This window comes from Piliocolobus tephrosceles, chromosome 2 (genome assembly GCF_002776525.5).
Source record: "Piliocolobus tephrosceles isolate RC106 chromosome 2, ASM277652v3, whole genome shotgun sequence".
In the NCBI taxonomy this organism is placed as follows: Eukaryota; Metazoa; Chordata; class Mammalia; order Primates; family Cercopithecidae; genus Piliocolobus; species Piliocolobus tephrosceles.
The window spans coordinates 117,113,368-117,127,967 of record NC_045435.1 but is presented as its reverse complement, the minus strand read 5'-3'; the positions used below and the strand labels follow the sequence as shown (position 1 = coordinate 117,127,967).

Below are 14,600 nucleotides of genomic sequence, written 5' to 3'. Positions count from 1 at the left end.
ATATTTTACTTAAAAAACAGGGCTCCATGAAAAAAATGACCCCCAGAAGTACAACGTGCCAAAGCAGTCACGTGCTCAGCAGCTGGGAAGGTAAATGATATATATGGGAGCCAGCCTAAAGGAACCCTGCCTGACAAGATGATTTGGAAAATTTTAAGCATTCAAAAGAAGAATGATGGCAGTGAATTATAACATATTTAATAAAAGTAAATCAGGCCGGGTACAGTGGCTCAAGCCTGTAATCCCAGCACTTTGGGAGGCCGAGACAAGCGGATCACGAGGTCAGGAGATCGAGACCAACCTGGCTAACCCGGTGAAACCCCGTCTCTACTAAAAAATACAAAAAACTAGCCAGGCAAGGTGGCGGGCGCCTGTAGTCCCAGCTACTCGGGAGGCTGAGGCAGGAGAATGGCGTAAACCTGGGAGGCGGAGCTTGCAGTGAGCTGAGATCCAGCCACTGCACTCCAGCCTGGGCGACAGAGCAAGACTCTGTCTCAGAGAAAAAAAAAAAAAAATCAATGACTCCATAATGTATTTCTAGAAACAACTGCCAGCTCATGAAAGCCGAATGAATCTTAGAATTAGAAAATTACTATTTTACAACTCCCAGTGTGGTGATTAATTCAGGCAAGGATAATAAACGGATGCTAAAACTATCAGGTGAAACTTTGTTATGGAACAGATTAGTCTAACAGTCTCAAAGTATTCATTACAAAGGGAAGAAGTCCTCTACAATAGGAAAATGGACAAGGCGAGGTGGCTCATGCCTATTAATCCCACCACTTTGGGAGGATAATTGCTTGAGGCTAGGAGTTCAAGACCAGCCTGGGCAACAGCAAGACCCCATCTCTACAAAACAGTATTTAAAAAAAAAAATTAACTGGGCATGGTTGTACACACCTCTATAGTCATAGCTACTCAGGAGGCTGAGGTGGGAAGTTCACTTGAGCCCAGGAGTTCCAGGTTACAGTGAGCTATGACTGTACTACTGCACTCCAGCTTCAGCAACACAGTGAGACCCTGTCTCAAAATACCAATAAGAAAAAGAAAAAGAAATATGGCAAACACCTCCTTAATCAAGTGACCTAACTTCACATGACCAGTAATGAGATATGACATAATGGGATGTATCATTTAGATAGTTTTCTTGCCAGAAATGTTTAATATTGAGAAAACAATTAGACAAATCGAGATTATGTGATATTTTACAAGATAACTGACCTGGACTCTTCAAAAATGTCAGTATTGCTGGGCATGGTGGCTCACGCTTGTAATCCTAGCACTTTGGGAGGCCCGGGGGGGGGGGGGGGGATTGCTTGAGGTCAGGAGTTCGAGACCAGCCTGACAACATAGTAAAACCCCAACTCCACTAATAATACAAAAATTAGCCAGGCATGGTGGCAGGCACCTGTAATCCCAGCTATTGGGAGGCTGAGGTAGGAGAATCACTTGAACCTGGGAGGCGGAGGTTGCAGTGAGTCTAGATGGCGCCACTGCACTCCAGCCTGGGTGACAGAGTGAGACTCTGTCTCAAAAAAAAAGAAAAAAAAAAGTCAGTATCATGAAAGATCAACAACAACAACAACTACAACACATTATCCAAAATTAAAAGAGACTAACAAGACATGACAAATATGTGATCCTTGATTGGATTTTGTATAAAAAAAAAAACTCTTAACAACATTGGGACAGTTTTAATATGGACAATGTATTAGATACTATACCATTTAATTTAATTTCATTAAATTAATATTTATGGGACAGCTTTTAATGGGACAGTTTTAATATGGACTATGTACTAAATACTATATAATTTAATTTCATAGATAAAATGATGATATCATAGTTATAAAAATGGCTATCCAATTATAAGATAAATCATCATAGGAAAAGTTTGAAAATATGGAGATAAAATAAAGTCTTGTAAGACCACACTAAGATAACCATCATTAACACTTTGGTATATTTCCATCTAATCTACATATATTTAAACAAAATTGAATTGTACTCTACATGGTTTTTATGTTCCTTCTACTTGTTCCATATTATAATTATTGGCAAGTCTCCATTAAATAGTCCTCAAAGATATTCTTTTAAATGGTTATATACTATCTCTGTCCATTTTCATATTTTTAAATTTCAAGGCCATGCGCGGTGGCTCCTGCCTGGAATCCCAGCACTTTGGGAGGTGGAGGTGGGAGCATCGCTTGAGGCGGGGAGTTTGAGACCAGTCTGGGCAACATAGGGAGACATCGTCTCTATGATTTTAGAATAAATAAATAAAAATAAATAAATTCCAATTTTTTTATTTTATGAGGTTTAGTTTACGATATTTTCTTCAATCAACCTGCCATCCATTTTAAGACATCATAATTTTATGTGTCACTAAAAAGAAAATGATCCTGAGGTGGGTGTGTTGGGCCCTGCTGGGCCTAGCGGCAGGAGGGGGACGTCGGCTCCCACCACAGCCCTCCAAACAGCTCTGCGCCGTGAGCGCCCCCTCCCCCACATCCCTGGGGTCCCCCTCTCCAGGCGGGAAGATGTCCAAGCCCCGTGCGGTGGAGGCAGCAGCGGGGTGACAGTGACGGCCCCGGGCCTGCAGATAGTGGATCAGGCCCGGGGCCTGGGAGGTGCTGGCCCGCCGTTGGGGAGAATGTATGTCGTGGCAATCAAACATCTTTTCCTACGCGAGCCTAACAAATACTCTGGAATGCGTTCCAGCCTTCAGGAGGAGAACTCCGTTACACGTCACGAAGTTAAATGCCAGGGGAAGCCATTAGCTGGAATCCACAGGAAACAAACACAACATGGAGCACGAAGCCCAAGCACAGAAGATCAAAAGACGCCAGGAGAGGACCCTTTGCACCTTTTCCAAACCAAAAATGTGAAGCAGCAGAACTTCCAAAACCTCCGGCCTCGTCTTGTGATTCCACCAATGCAGCTGTCGCCAGGCAAGCCTTGAAATAGCCCATCATAGGGCAAACAGGCCCCTGAAAAAAAAGCTCAAGGAAAAATTGCAAACTCACGGATTTCTACCTTGTCTCAAGGAGCTCCAGAAAGAGCAAAGCGGAGCTGCAGTTTGAAGAAAGGGAAAGAATAGATTAATTGATTGAAAGCAGGAAGGAAAGAAGGAGTGAAGACTGACCTCATCGATGACAAAGGCTGAGTGTGAACACCAGAGGCAGCTCTCCCGTGGCGCCTTTGTGGTAGAAAAGCACGGGAGCCTCACGGAGATCACCGACACCACGGGACCCCTCCACGGTGGATCCCCGTGGATCTCTGCAGTGAACTGAGATCATGCCACTGCACTCCATCCTGGGAGGCAGAGCGAGACTCCAGCTCAAATTAAGTAGATGACTGACTGAATGAATGAACGAATGAATGAATGAATGTTACAGGTTTCCAAGGTGGGCTGAAACAGATGGCTTTATATTACCAAAACTTTTACATTCTAGTTGTTTTTGTGCTTTTTTTTTTTTAAAATACAAGTTGAACGTTTTGTGCTTCCCATGCATGCAGTCAAAAACTCAGCATAGGCAGGGCGCGGTGGCTCATGCCTGTAATCCCAGCACTTTGGGAGGCCGAGACGGGCGGATCACGAGGTCAGGAGATAGAGACTATCCTGGCTAACACTGTGAAACCCCGTCTTTACTAAAAAATACAAAAAACTAGCCGGGCGAGGTGGCGGGCGCTTGTAGTCCCAGCTACTTGGGAGGCTGAGGCAGGAGAATGGCGTAAACCTCGGAGGCGGAGCTTGCAGTGAGCTGAGATCCGGCCACTGCACTCCAGCCTGGGTGACAGAGCGAGACTCCCTCTCAAAAAAAAAAATAAATAAATAAATAAAATAAAATAAAATAAAATAAATAAAGTTACGAAAATTTTCAAACATACATACAAATAGTTAGAATAGCCATTAACCAGTGGTGGATCCTGCCTCGTCTACACTTTCATCCACTCGGCCCCCAGCACACCCACTGCATTATGTTGAAGCAAATCCCACACAACCTATTTCATCTGTAGATATTTTAGTATTTATTTAAAACAATAGTGACATTTAAATATAACCACACATATTAATTTGTTAGGGCTGCCATAACAAACCACCACAGACTGGGTGACTGAAACGACAGCTCTGGGGGCTAGAGTGTGAGATCGAGGTTCCCAGGGGCAGGTTCTCCTGGGGCCTTTTGTAGCCTGTAGATGGCTGTCTTCTCCCCATGCCCTCCCACAGCCTTTTCTCCATGCATCAGCATCCCTTGTATCTTGTGTGTGCGTCCAAATTACCTCTTCAAAGGTTCTATCTCCAAATATAGTCACATTCGGAGGTAGTGGGAATTAAGGGTTCCAACATATGAATTTGGAGGGATAGAACTCAGCCCATCACACCATAATTTCCCATTGTCTTATATATATAATTCTTTGTTGCCTTGAATTCAGATAAATTCTACATTTGCACTTAGTTGATATATCCTAAGTCTCTTAATTTTTTGGATTGTTGTTGAAACAGTTTATTGAAGTAACAAATTATAATCCTATAGAGCATACCATCATGTGGATTTTCTTTACTGCATCCTGTGGGGTCATTAAACAAATTCTTTTGTCATCTTTCTTGAACATCAGTAGTTGAATCTACAGGTTTGATCGGGTTCTAATTTTTTGGCAAGCCCACTTTGTAGATAGCAGGGTGCTCTTCAGTTTCCAACTTTGGGTATTAGTATTGTTGATGATGTTTGGCTGCCTCCATTTAGTACATCAGAGGTGGCAAACTGGGCAGTTTCCAAATTTTATCATTCTTATTCACTCATATTAGCTAGAGTACTTCCAAAAAATGTAAACATCCCCTCACTTACTATTCTGTCACCAGGTGGTACAGTTAGTACAGGAACAGCAGGAGAAAGACTTCTTGGCCAGTACTTACAGTTTGAAAACTAGACACTAGGTTCTCTAGTGTTCCTCAGTATCACAGTGAGGTTTTCTTACTCATTTTAGAATTCAGTAAAATTTAATTTACTGTTATGTTAGTGGAGTTATGAGAAGAAGCATTTGTTTAAAGAAGGCACTGTTCGTTGGAAGTTATAATTTATGTAGCCAATTTCCCGCTGTTGGAGATTTACATTAATTCCAGGTTTTTACTTTTATATCTAATTCTGTGAGATGAATATTCTTTAAAAATAAGTTAAAACACTCATTTTTAGTGTATAGTTTGAATTTTGAAAAATGTATATACTTGGACTCCAATCCAAATATAGAACATTTTATCTCTACAGAACGTTGCCTGGTTCACCTTTGCCCCTGGCTTCAGATTTCTACCGATGGTCTCTCTGGCCATAGGGATTCATTTTTCTGTTTTGAATCCCATATAATTGGAACCACACACTCTATACCCTTTTTTTGCTAGGCTTTTTTTGTTCGGCAGCGATATGGTTTAGATATGTGTCCCCTCCAAGTCTCATGTTAAAATGTGCTCTCCCATGTTGGAGATGGGGCCTGTTAGGACTTTTCTGGCTCATGGGGGCAGATCCCTCATGAACGGCTTGGTGCCATCCCCTTGGTGGTAAGCGAACTTCCCTCTGAGTTCACGCAAGAGCTGGTCATTTAAAAGCGTGTGGGGCCTCCCCCTTCTCTCTGGCTCCTACTCTCGCCATGTGAGATGCCTGTTCCCCTTTTGCCTTCCGCTATGGTTGTACTTCCTGAGGCCTCACCAGAAGCCAAGCAGATGCCAGCACCATGCTTCCTGTGTAGCCTGCAGAACTGTGAGCCAATTCAACCTCTTTATAGGTCAGGTACAGTGACTCACACCTGTAATCCCAGCACTTTGGGAAGCTGAGGTGGGTGGATCACTTGAGGTCAGGAGTTCAAGACCAGCCTGGCCAACATGGCAAAACCCTGTCTCTACTAAAAATACAAAAACAATTAGCTGGGTATGGTGGTGCATGCCTGTGGTCCCAGCTACTCGGGAGGCTGAGGTCGGAGAATCGCACAAACCCAGAAGGCAGAGGTTGCAGTGAGCTGAGATCGCACCACTGCCCTCCAGCCTGGGCAACAGAGCAAGACTCTGTCTCACAAACAAAAATACCTCTTTATAAATTAATTACCCAGCCTCAGGTATTTCCTTATAGCAAGAGAAGAATGGCCTAACATAGCATGTTTTTGAGGCTTTTCCCTGTATGGAGCATATATTAATTTTTATTGCTGAGAAGTATTCCGTTGTCTAGATACACTACAGTTTGTTTATCCATTTTCCTGTGGATGAATATTTGGGATATTTCCACTCTGGGGCCATTGGTGAATAAAGCTCCTACATATATTTGTATACAAGCTACAAGCCCTTTTTTTTTTTTTTTTTTTTTTTTTGAGGTGGGGTCTCACTCTGTCACTCAGGCTGGAGTGCAGTGGCGTGATCATGGCTCATTGCAACCTCCGCCTCCCGGGTTCAAGCAATTCTCCTTCCTTATCCTCCCAAGCAGCTGGGACTACAGGTGTCTGCCACCATGCCCAGCTAATTTTTGTATTTTTAGTAGATATGAGGTTTCACCACATTGGCCAGGCTGGTCTCAAACTCCTGACCTCAAATGATCCACCTGCCTCGGCCTTCCAATGTGCTGGGATTCCAGGCATGAGCCAGCGTGCCCAGCCTCTACTGACAATTGAATTTCAGACTTCTGGCCGCCTGCATGTGAGAGATTAAATTTCTGTTGTTTTAAGTTGTGTTAGTCTGTTTTGTGTCATTATAAAGGAATACCTGAGACTGGGTAATTTATAAAGAAAAGAGGTTTATTTGGCTCCTGGTTCTGTAGACTGTACAGGAAGCAGGGCACCAGCATTTGTTTCTGTTGAGGCCTCAGGAAGCTTCCAGTCATGGTGGAAGGCAAAGGGGGAGCAGGCGTGTTACATGGTGAGACAGGGAGCAACACGAAGAGAGGGAAAGTCCCAGACTCTTTTTAACCAGTCAGCTCTCTCGTGAACAAATAAGAGCGAGGACTTACTCATTACTGTGGGGAGGGCACCAAGCCATTCATGAGGGATCCACCCCCATGAGCCAAATACCTCCCACTAGGCCCCACCTTCAGCCTTGGAGATCATATTTCAACATGAGATTTGAAGGGGACAGACGTCCAAATAATATCATGAGCCATTCAGTTTAAATTTACCACCAGTCAACTGGGCACGCTTGTAATCCCAGCAATTTAGGAGGCCAAGGCAGGAGGAATGCTTGAAGCCAGGAGTTTGAGACCAACCTGGACAACAAAACGAGACCCCATCTCTACAAATAAAAATTTTTTTACAACTTAGCCCAGCATGGTGGCACCAGCCTGTGGTCCCAGCTACTTGGGAGGCGGAGGCAGGAGCATTACTTGAGCCTAGGAGTTCAGGTTTACAGTGAGCTTTGATTGCACCACAGTACTCCAGCCTGGGCAACAGAGAAAGATTCTGTCAATTAGGAAAAAAAAAAATTTTTTTTTGCCTATTATAATTTGTTATGGCAGTTCTAGGAAGCTAATATATCTACCCAGGATTGCAAACAATTTCTTCTAGAAATTTTAGTTTGGCCGGGCGCGGTGGCTCAAGCCTGTAATCCCAGCACTTTGGGAGGCCGAGACAGGCGGATCATGAGGTCAGGAGATCGAGACCATCCTGGCTAACACGGTGAAACCTCGTCTCTACTACAAAATACAAAAAACTAGCCGGGTGAGGTGGCGGGCGCCTGTAGTCCCAGCTACTCTGGAGGCTGAGGCAGGAGAATGGACTGAACCTGGGAGGCGGAGCTTGCAGTGAGCTGAGATCCGGCCACTGCACTCCAGCCTGGGCAACAGAGCGAGACTCCGTCTCAAAAAAAAAAAAAAAAAAGAAATTTTAGTTTTACTTATACATTTAGTCATATGAATCCTTTTTTAGTTTATTGTTGTGTATGGTGTAAGGTAAGAGTGAAAGTTCATTTCCCCCCCATATGGATATCTGCTTTCAGCACCATGAGATTGATCTTGGTTTTTCATAGAAGAGACTTCTTATCTGGTTGGGGACGTGTCCTTCTGTTGTTTGTTTTTATCATATTAGATTTTGTTAAGTGCTGTATCTGCATCTCTTCAGGTGATCTTATAGTCTTTCTCTTTTATTCTGTTGATGTGGTGAGTTACATTGATTGACTTTCTAATGTTAAAATAAGTTTCTATTGACCATGATGTATTGATGGATTCAAGTTGCTGATAATTTGTTAACAATTTCAGCTTCCATGTTCATGAGGGATGCTGGTCTATATTGCTTTTCTTGAAATGTCTTTGGTATCAAGGCATTTCTACTCCTTGTGAATTGAGCTGGGAGGTACTCTTTAAGTTTGGTATTTTTTCCCTAAATGCTTAATAGAATCCGTCAATAAAGACATCTGAGCCTCTGAGCCTGTTATTTTCTTTGTGGGTAGGTTTTAAATACATAATCAGTTCCTTTAATAGAGATTTTTTTTTTTTTTTTGGAGTTGGAATCTCACTCTGTCACTTAGGCTGGAGTGCAGTGGCACAATCTCGGCTCACTGCAAGCTCCGCCTCCTGGGTGCAAGCAATTCTCCTGCCTCAGTCTCCGGAGCAGCAGGGTTTACAGGCCGAGCCACCATGCCTGGCTAATTTTTGTATTTTTAGTAGAGGCAGGGATTTCACCATATTGGCCAGGCTGTTCTTAAACTCCTGACCGCAGGTGACCTGCTGGCCTCAGCCTCCCAAAATGCTGGGATTACAGGCAGGAGCCACCGCACCCGGCCAGTTTCTTTAATAGAGATATTTAGGAATCTTTTGGATGGAGGTTCAGTAGTATCTTTCCAGAAATTTGTTTGTTTCATCATACAGATTTATTGGAATAAAGATGTTCAAAATAGTTCCTTATTCTTTTAATGTTTTTAGGTATTCACTTTCCTTATTTTGGCAATTTCTTTCTTAATTTGGCTAGAGATTTATTAATTTTATTGGTTCTTTTTTTCCCCTAAAGAACCAGTTTTGTATCATTGATTTTCTTTCTCTTGTTTTGGGGTTGTTGTCATTGTTTTGATTGATTTGCTTATTTATTTATTTATTTGAGACAGGGTCTTCCCCTGTCCCCCAGGCTGGAGTGCAGTGGCAGAGTCTTGGCTCACCACAACCTCCACCTCCTGGGCTCAAGCAATCCTCCCACCTCAGCCTTGCAAGTAGCTAGGAGCACAGGTGGCCACCACCACACTCAACTAAGTTTTATATTTTTTGATAGAGACAAGATTTTGCCATGTTGCCCAGGCTGGTCTCAAACTCCTGGGATCAAGTGATCCTCCTGCCTCGGCCTCTCAAAGTGCTGGGATTACAGGCATGAGCCACCATGCCCAGCCTTATTTTTTTTCTGTTTTCATTTCATTGATTTCTGCTCTTTTTTTATATCTTCCCTTTAACCTACTTTGGGTTTAGTTCACTTTTTTAAGTAAACTTAAAATTTAAGTTTAGGTTATTGAATTGAGCCCTTCTTTTTGAAAACAGGCAAATATAAGAAAATCAGAAGAGGGCCAGGCACAGTGGCTCACACCCGTAATCCCAGCACTTTGGGAGGCCAAGGTGGGCAGATCACTTTAAGTCAGGAGTTCGAGACCAGCCTGGCCAACATGATGGAAACCCCATCTCTACTAATAACAAAAATCAGCCAGGCATGGTGGTGTGTGCCTGAAATCCCTGCTACTTGGCAGGCTGAAGCAGGAGAATCGCTTGAGCCTAAGAGGCAGAGGTTATAGTGAGGTGGGATTGTGCTATTGCACTCCGGCCTGGCCAACAAGAGCGGAACTCCAACTCAAACAAAACAAAACAAAGAATATCAGAAGAAAAAAACTCAAAAGTATAATGACTTTTACAAATATATTACAAATTAAAATTGAATTTTGAGTTTTACCGATACTCTTACATCTGTATTGTGTCTTTTTAAAGGTATTTTTTCTACTGTAGCTTTTTTTTCTGATAATATAAATAATACATCCTGTTAAAAAAATTTCAAAGGATATAGAGAATAATAAGGAATGGCATTAGTCAGGATAGGCCAAATCCCATTGACTTAATGCAATAAAGGTATATTTCTTGCTCATACTATACACCCATTGTGAATCGCCAGGGGCTTTGCTTCACACAATCACTCAAGGACCCAGGTTGACAGAGGCTCCACCATCTTGTAATGTACCATCTGGAATGCATTGCCTCCCCCGTTCCCCAGCCCACGACAGGGAAGACAACACTGAAGGGCAACTCATCTGCAATGAAATGTTTTGGCCTGGTAGCCCATTAACTGTAGGGATCAAAGAACAAAAATCCTCCATGGGCAGAAGCAGAGACGAAGCAGGCCTGTGGGTGAGCACTAATTCTACACTGAAGGAGAAAAATAAAAATCACCTGTCCCCTACCCTGAGCTAACCCCTGCTTGCTGTCTTCTGCCTGGCCTCACTGGCGTTCCTTATCGCCAACCTTATGTTTGGGTTGGTGGGAATTACTCCTGCTTCCGGCAGATCACTGATAGTTCTTGGTTGTGTTCTACCTTTGTGCCTCTTTTATCAGATTTTATCAGTGTATAAGTAAGACAGGAAAGGACAAATCAACGATCTCTCACTAGTTGTCTTAATAAGGAAATGTCATATTTCTTTTTAAAACTTTGCTTTAGAATATCTCTGGAAATATATACAAATAACTGGTTATAGTGGTTGTATCTAGGGAGGGGAACTGGCTAGGCAATGCTGGGCAGAGTAGGGGTGTTGGAGGATTGGGTGGGACAGGTAACTTTCACTGTAATACACATCTGTCACCCAATTTTTGTATCATGTAAATTATATCACCTATTTTTAAAAATAAGTAAAATAAAAACATTTCCATATTTTCTTACTTACTGAATATAACTGTACTGTGCAAATGAATGAATGCGAAACATTATCAGAGTTGAGTGACATTTTATTTTTTTCCACTGAATTTGGATACATGTCAAGCAAAGACCACATTTCAAATACAAACTCTTCAAAGTTTATATTTACCTTTTGGAGGGACAAAATTTCATTACCCAAATGGATAGTCAAGTCACAATCCTATGGATATCAGTAATCAATACAGTTGCTGTTATTTGAATGTTGCTTTTTTATTTTTTATTTTCTTAAATTAGTATTATTTTTTTGAGACAACTCTGTCTCACTCTGTTGCTCAGGCTAGAGTGTAGTGATGCAGTCTCAGCTCACTGCAACCTCCCCGTCCCATGTCCCCCTGAAAGAGGGAACAATAATGTTAATTACCCACAGATTATGTTTGCTCCAGGCTTTCGGCATTATGTCTATACTGAATAAAAGCAAGCAGCTCCAGCTGTTTGAGGCTGCTTTCTTTTTTGGCCATTAGTGCCAGGCAGCCCACTAGCTGCTGTTACACTGCATATCTGTGTCTGAGTACTCCTTTCATCCATTGCTTGGCCAGGGTCTGCGGGACAGACCCAGCAGCTGGTGCCCTGTGTGAGGAACACTGCAATGGATTGCGACGTAACCCTCAAAAACGAAAGTGAAGAGACTGTGCAGTAAGCAAGTAATTGGAATTGGAGCCCTCTTGGGATTTCCAAGTTCGAGGGAATTTTCAAGCTAGGGTTTCATCATGGGACAACACTTATTTGCTCAACAGAAACAGCATATAAAAGTATTGAAACAACTGCTTAAAGCTAGTGGAGCCTCGGTTTCAGAGGCCCAATTAAGGGACCTAATGCAAACTTGTTTTCCATAACCCATAGTTCCCAGAAGGCACGTTAGACCTAGAGCTCCGGGAGCAAGTGGGAAGAAATCTTAAATGACAATCATGCATAAGGGCAATGGGGTCCCAGTAACATCTTTAACATTATGGGCCTTAGTTAGGGCTGCTTTGACCCCACTCTACACAGAAGAGCCTAAAAAGGGAAGGGAGGAAGAACCGTTATATACCCTACTGCTGCCTTCTCCTCACTCAGTCCCACCGTTACTGGGTAAAGGTGCCATGGAGGAGACAGAGATTTTCCCTGAGCCCCCTTCCCCAATAAATTGGAAAAAGGACAAGGGATACACTACAGTTATGGGACCCTGTCTTAAGCAGCATTAGAAGGGGAGCTCTTGGTCTGCCTGGTAATGCAAGATCAACAAGGCAATCGGGTACATGAACCCATTACTTTCAACACTTACAAAGAGATAAGAAAAAGCATTAGAGAAAATGGAGCCACTAGCCCATTTATGAAAGGATTAACTGAGGCCATAGCAGACAACTTCTGTATGACCCCATGGGACTGGTCAGTGCTAGCTAAAACAACTTGAGAGGCCAGTCAGTACCTTCTCTAGAGGGCAGAATTTGATGAATTATGTGCCTCTAACCCCTTTATGCAAAGCCAGACAGAACACGAGCTGTAACTGCTGCGCTTATCAAACCTGTTGCTGCACACATCTGTACTCAACACAATCTGATGCAAAAAAACAAAATGGAGAGATGTAGATTGGTCAGAGTGGTGGGAGAAACTGTAGGGAAAGGAGCAGGCCTTCTGGAAGGTTGGAAGGCTCTGCATAGCTTTGGGGGAGAATAAGCCAAAGGCAGCTGTTTTCTGACCTTGAGGCAGAGGGCAAGAAGTAGGTACAAGGACGTGTAGGGGGATTTATCTTAAATAGGCTTGTTCACTTGTGTTGTCCAGAAACCGACCTTTGCTCATCCACACGCGTGACTGCTCCCTGGAAGGGGGAATAATAATGTGAATTACCTACAGATTATGTTTGCCCCAGGCTTTCGGCATTATGTCTGTACTGAATAAAAGCAAGCAGCTCCAGCTGTTTTGAGGCTGCTCTCTTCTTCGGCCACTAGTGCTGGGCAGCCCCCTAGCTGCTGTTACACTGCATATCTGTGTCTGAGTACTCCTTTCATCTGTTGCTCGGCCAGGGTCTGCGCGACAGACCTGGCGTAGATGAGAATTCAGCTGTCTGCTATTAAACCAGACACTAAAGCAAGTTGTGAAATGTAAAATAATGCCACTGTGCTCACTAAATTATTGTTTGGTAAAATATAGTAATTTTTTACCATATTATTTAAATAACATTTTAAAAATGTTATTGATGTTAACATGCAACAAGGGTCAAAGGGTCCTGCAACCAAACACTTTGAGGACAGCTGCTTTATCTTGTGGCTGAAAACTATAAAGTAAGATTCCTTTAAGTAAATGTGGTATATGCATCAATCTCTTCATTTTTGATGTGCTTTCAATCCAAGTATCCCCTTTCTTCCTTTTGCAAGAAAGAAACTTAAGAATGTAAGCAGTTAGTTACTGGCTTCAGTCCCACAAAAAGCTACAATTTTTCTAAGCAGTGATCTGGAACCAGTTTAACTGGACTCTTGCTATTAAGATAGCTCTTAATGTTTCGTTTTCTTTTCTATCTTTCACACAGAGCTTACTCACATAGCATTTTGGTGTATCAAAATGAAATGCAAGGAACCAAAAATAACATAATTGAAGGCAGTAAAAGCGAAATTAAATAGGAAGATCATCAGTCAAGGAAGTCAAGGAGAGTAAGTATGCAAGTTGTTAAGAATTAATTGGGTTACAAAGGGAAAAACAGAGATTGGGTCAGTGAAATGAAATCATGGTTTGTTTCCCTGAGGCCCTGCTAATACCTCCAAACTGGGCCAGATCGCAAAGCAAGATACCTTGAAAAGGACTTTCACATTAACTTTTCGCATTGCATAAGAGTTGATTCACAAGTAGTTTAAAGAATCATGCAGGAAAAGGACCAGATCTTGTAAATCTCTGAGTCCCTATATTTACTGTGAACATTTTTCTAGGGAAAATTAGGTAGCTTATCAAAGGATTTCTGACTTTTCCAGGGAGTTGTTTTAAAAACAAAATATTGGAATTTTGAACACTTATATTGGTTTATGGGGTAACTGGGGTACAGTATATAAAATTGGTCTCATCTAAGAAAGCTCTGATTGGTTTCCATGACCGTGGTATTCAGGAACTATTGTAAATTGGCCAAAATCTTGTTTTCCAGTTTCTTCCTTTCGCTTTTTATTGCCTCAAGTTGCCTGTCTTCCCTGCTCTTATTTTTCTTCTAGCTTTATGATTCTCTTACATATTCCATGTCGAACTTGTCTTCTTTATTCCAGTCATCTTCTGAAGAGGTTCTTGGTTCCTGCCTTGGTGGCTGTAACTGATTCTCTTCCTCCTCGGTGGACCTTCCTTATCCCCTAGGAGACACAAGGGTCCTCCTCCAGGTTCTCCTCCTCCCTGCTTTTGTCATCTTCCAGGTGCCTCCACAGGTGAGAGTCAGTGATGAAACAGGAACTTGGAAAACATCCCTTGGATGTTGCCTACCTAGCTTTTCTTTTCTTTTTGCGACAGTCTCAATCTGGCACCCAGGCTGGAATGTAGTGGCATGATCTTGGCTCACCACAGCCTCGACTTCCTGGGCTTAGGTGATCCTCCCGCCTCTGCCTCCCAAGTAGCTGGATAGGTCCCACCATCATACCCAACTAATTTTTGTTATTTTTTGTAGAGACTAGGTTTCACCATGTTGCCCAGGCTGGTCTTGAACCTCTGAGCTCAAGTGATCTACCCACTTTGGCCTCCCAAAAGTGCTAGGA

The 14,600-nt window shown here is 42.6% G+C and overlaps 1 protein-coding gene across 2 annotated transcripts in view; it reads left to right on the top strand.

The window, feature by feature from the left end:
• The window catches only part of GPR160 (G protein-coupled receptor 160), a 44,383-nt gene that overhangs the window by 23,678 nt on the left and 6,105 nt on the right, over nucleotides 1-14,600 (top strand). The window contains exon 3 of one of the 2 annotated variants that reach the window (XR_004228857.1): nucleotides 2,722-3,546. The gene's annotated coding sequence lies outside the window, so the exon portion shown is untranslated. Of the gene's footprint in view, nucleotides 1-2,721; nucleotides 3,547-13,405; nucleotides 13,527-14,600 lie in introns of those variants that run through there. The other variant, XM_023213475.3, reaches the window with a different exon arrangement.